Below are 5,569 nucleotides of genomic sequence, written 5' to 3'. Positions count from 1 at the left end.
TTGATAAAGATTATTAGTTGCTTCATGCAATTAATGTAAAATAACATTATTCAAAATACTAATAATTAGCATAAACTATGTATTTAATTTTCTATTTATTTTTATATTTATGTTTAATCATCCAACTAAAATGAAAAATATACTATTAAAATTATTAATAAAAATAAAACTATATAAAATATTAAAATATATACTAAACATAATATATACATGTAACATATAAACATAAAGTAACTTAATTATATTCATTTAGTCTTAACAAATCCAATATACTTTTAATTTCATATACATATCAACTATCACTAAAGATGGCATACACTTTTATATCATATATATATATAAGAAACATGATTTCATTATCATATAGTCATATAATCAACACTTATAGAAAGCATTCGTATTGGATTAGTCGATACTTGCGGATTTTGTATGTAAAATATAACTATGAAACTTTGTAAGTTATTTGTATAGATACACATATATTATCATATTTTGAAAAATTATATAGGATATTCACAAACTCTTGCTTATCGACACTTAAAAATTATTTAAAATATGATTAGATGTGTGCATTGATACAAAAAACTTACGATATTTCCTAAATATGTTCAGATAAAAAATTCGTACATTTTAACTAATGCAATAAGAATACTTTGTATAAAAAATATTGATGATAATAAAATTATGTTTAGTATGCATACATGTATGATATGAAAGTGTATAACATATTTAGTGATGATCGCTATTTATATAAAATTAAAAGTATATTGAATTTGTTAATTCAATATTTGAATATAATTAAGTTTCCTTTGTGTTTATATGTTATATGTATATATTTGCATACTATATATATTATTTTTAAGGGTAAACTACATCAGATACCATCAAACTTTAAGCGTTGTATCGTTTATGCCATTGAACTTTCAATTTTGTCATCTATAGAATTGAACTTTGATTTTCGTTTCAATTATACCATGGAACTGTTAAATTGTTATCAGCACGATGACGTGGATTATGGATGCCAACGTAGACACCTCACCAAAACAATGTCGTTTTGATCCAACTGTTAACGATTTAATGACTCAGTGGTATAATTGAAACAAAATTCAAAGTTCAGTGCTATAATTAGCAAACTTGGAAGTTTAGTGGTATAAAGATACAATGCCTAAAGTTTAGTGGTATAAACGATAAAATGCCTAAAGTTCAATGGTATCTGATGTAGTTTACCGTATTTTTAATTATTAATATTTTATCATTTTAAAGTTTTAAAGTTTTTTTTATATATTTTTAAAAATTAATAGTATTTTCGTTTTTAGTAATATTTTTTTTTAATATTTTTAAAATATTTAAATATTTTTTATTGTTTACTTTTTTATTTTTATAAAAAATAAATAAACTCTTAAACTTCAAAAAAACTAATTTAGTTCTCAAAGAAAAAATCAATATAGGGATGAGCATGGGTTGAGTCGGGCCGAATTTTTTACCTACCCGACTACGATCTGAAAAGTACTACTCTTCACATGTCACCCAACCCGCCTCCGATTTTGAATGATTCCAGTCGATCTGAAATCCGACCCGAAATTTAAACTAAAATCTAAATCCTACCCGACCTAATCAATTACAAATTTTTCATATTTTCTCACATGTTCTCTTCATTTTTAAATTTTCCTACTAACCAAACAAACAAATATACGTATAAATATTCTGAAAAATCTTTCCAATTTTTCATTTTTTAATTTTTAAATTTAAACTATGGAAAAATAAGGGGTTTTTTAAGAATAGTCTCAAAAACAAAACAAATAACTGTCATGGCTTTGAACGGGAATTTAGGAGGAAGGGAAGAAGAATTAGGGATTGAAAATGAGGAAAAGGGGAAATTGAAAAATGAATTAGGAATTGGAAATTACCTGTTATTATCAGGGCAGGCGAGGAGATTGAGAGCTGGATTGAACAACGGGAAGTGGGCACAGCAAATGGGCTGGAAGGCAATTAACAATGTGGGCTACAGTTGAATGATGAGATGGACAGGAACGGTTATGCTGTTAGAGGAATTATAACAGTTGTTAATAAATAATTTGCAAGCTAATGAATATATAAACAAATGTACCAGAACAATGGATTATGAATGAAAATACTGAGAATTTTTTCTGTAAACCTACCTTTCTCTCTGTTTCTTCAATCCTTTCTCGCCATTTTCAGGTGCAAACCTGACAATTGGTAATTAGATCTAGATTATTGATCCCTAGAATCTTTCACGATGGGTAAGAGTAAAAAAATGCAGAAGACTGGAACCACTGAGGTACCAGAACAGTTGGTGGAAGCTAAGAATGAGGAGACCTTACCATCTTGGTGGGTTGATCAGAAGAGTGAGTTGGAAGCAAGGATACAGGTATTGGAAACTTGAATGATTGAGAATAGAGGCTACTTACAAAGAATTTTGAAGATGGTGAGCCAGGCAGCCGAGGAGAAGGAGTCACCTTTGTCAGATAAGGGTAGACTGCAGGCAGCTGTGAATCAAGTCAAGAATGATGGTAAGCAACCATGCTTAATAACAGTTCTTAATGAGCATGAGAAATATACTTTTAAGAAAGATGAGCCTGGAATATTATCATCTAGACCTACTGTTATTCCTCAAAATTGTGAAAGTCTACTTAATGGTAATGTGAATATGCAAAAATTAAAAATGGAAGAAAACACAATGGACTTAGGGGAGTCATCTATTGGTGGAGAAGGACAATCAAACTATGTTTTTAGACCAAAAATTGAAATTCAAATGTTTGATGGAATAAACCCAAGAGGTTGGGTGAGGAAGTGTCAAAAGAATTTTTCCATCTTAAAAGTTCCTGAATATCAGAAAGTGGAATTAGCTACAATGTATTTAATTGGGAAGGCTGAGACTTGGTTTGATGGTTATATAGCTCAGAAGCATAGGGTGAATTGGCATGAATTTACAGTAGATTTATGCCATAGATTCTGTGATCAGAATTGTAATGATATTGTGGAGGAGTTTAATAAACTGACTCAAAGGCAAACTGTAGAAGATTATCATGAGAAGTTTGAAGAGCTGAGGTCCTATATATTACAATATAGTCCATTTTTGGAGGAAGGGTATTTTGTTTCCAGCTTTCTGAGTGGATTGAAAGAAGAAATTAAGCACAGAGTCAAAACTCACAATCCAACAACTTTGGCTGATGCTTTTAGACTAGCAAAATTGGTTGAGTTGACTTGGGAGGTGGAAAACAGGAAATTGAAGTTTCAACCTAGAATGACATCTGCAGGACCAAGTTCCATTTATAAAGCTACTTTGAATCAATCACAAAAAGGAGTTGGCCAAAATATTAACCAGAGTAGACCGACTTTGGTGGAATACAGAAGAACACATGGATTGTGCTACAAATATGGTGAGAAGTTTAGTCCAGGACATCAATGTAAAGTAAAACAGTTGAATTCTATGGAGGAGATAGAAGATACAGGGGAGTTTGAGAATGTGGAGACGGAGGATAAGGAGGCTGTAGAACACATGGAAGGTGAACTTGAAATTTCTATTAATGCTATAACAGGGCAGACAGGCTATAACACTTTAAGGATCCAAGGCCACATATCAAGAAAACCTATGAGCATACTGATAGACAGTGGAAGTACTCACAGCTTTATAACTAGTCAGTGGTCTAAAGAGGGAGTAGAATTAGAACAGACTCACCCTTTAACCATTACTGTTGCTAATGGAGAAAATTGTATAGTTCAGCTATGAGTAAAAATTTAAGATGGGGAATGCAAGGTTTTCAGTTTGAGCATGATTTCAGAGTCTTAACTCTGGAAGGTAGTGATATGGTATTAGGGGTTGATTGGTTGAGAAAATATAGTCCACTACTAATAGATTTTAACCATATGACCTTGAGCTTTCAAAAGGATGGGAAAGATGTTATTTTAAAAGGAGGGCAGAGTCCATCTTCTGTTAAATTGATTTCAAACAGTAAATTACAAAAATTGATGGAGAAAAACAATGATATCACATGAGAGATTTTTATGTTGAGTGGGGAGATTAGTTGTAATAAGGTCCCTGTTGAATTACAAGACTTGTTAAAGGAATATTCAGTTATTTTTGAGGAACCAAAAGGAATGCCACCTCCAAGGGAACAGGATCATTCAATCATATTAAAAGAGGGTGTTGAGGCAGTGAACATCAGACCTTACAGGATGCCTTACCATCAGAAGTCAGAGGTTGAAAAGCAAGTGAAAGAAATGTTATCTTCTTCGATCATTCAGACAAGTAAAAGTCCTTTTGCATCACCTTGTATGTTAGTCAAAAAGAAAGATGGAAGTTGGAGGATGTGTATAGATTATAGACAATTGAATGCCTTAACTATAAAAAACAAGTTTCCCATTCCTGTGGTGGAAGATTTATTGGATGAGTTGAGTGGGGTAGCTTATTTTTCTAAATTGGATTTGAGGTCGGGGTACTGGCAGATTAGAATTACTTCAGAAGACATTCCTAAAACAACCTTTAGGACTCATCATGGCCACTTTGAGTTCAAAGTTATGCCTTTTGGGTTGACAAATGCTCCAGCAACCTTTCAGGCCTTAATGAACAAGGTATTTGAACCTTATTTAAGAAAATTTGTACTGGTTTTTTTTGATGATATACTTATCTACAGTATGGATTTGGAGAGTCATACCAGGCATCTCAAAAATATTTTGGAAGTTTTAAAGCAGAATCAGTTGTTTGCAAAAAGAACCAAATGTTTCTTTGGTCAAATGGAAGTGGAGTACCTAGGCTACATTATATCTAGACAAGGAGTAGCTACTGATCCAGCAAAGATTCAGGCAATGCAGCAATGGAAATTGCCAAAAAAACTTAAAATCTCTAAGAGGGTTCTTAGCCTTGACAGGATATTATAGGAGGTTTATAAAAGGGTATAGAGAGATTGCTAAACCTTTGACCACTATGCTTAAAAAGGATCAGTTTCAGTGGACAGAGGAGAGCAAAGATGCCTTTGAAATACTTAAGACTGCAATGTGTCATGCACCTGTTTTAGTATTGCCTGACTTCACTAAAGGTCTATGCTTGGAAACAGATGCAAGCTCTAAGGGCATTGGAGTAGTTTTATCTCAAGAAGGCAGACCAGTAGCCTATCTCAGCAAGGCCTTAGGACCTAAACAACTAGATCTGTCCATATATGAAAATGAGTACTTGGCCATACTAATGGTCGTTTCTAAGTGGAGGCATTACTTGGAAGGGGGGTCTTTTATTATAAAAACTGATCATGAAGCTTTAAAGCATTTGTTGGAACAGAAGTTGACTACTTCTATACAGAAGAAGGGGCTCACAAAGTTGTTGGGTCTGAATTATGTTATTCAGTATAGAAAGGGAAGACATAATTTGGCAGCAGATGCCCTATCTAGGAGAGATGAGGATGAGGTGGAATTACAACATTTAACAGCTACTGTTGTTATTCCAACTTGGGTTCAAGAAGTAGAACAGAGTTATCAGAATGATCCAGTGGCCACAGAAATGATTACTAAGCTAGTTGTTTCTACTCAAGATGTAACAGAATGGTCTTATTCAAAG

The sequence above is a fragment of the Hibiscus syriacus genome, unplaced genomic scaffold, assembly GCF_006381635.1.
Source record: "Hibiscus syriacus cultivar Baekdansim isolate YM2019G1 unplaced genomic scaffold, ASM638163v2 tig00111330_pilon, whole genome shotgun sequence".
Taxonomy (NCBI): Eukaryota; Viridiplantae; Streptophyta; class Magnoliopsida; order Malvales; family Malvaceae; genus Hibiscus; species Hibiscus syriacus.
The sequence above is the reverse complement of the archived record's forward strand: the minus strand, read 5'-3'. Positions refer to the sequence as shown.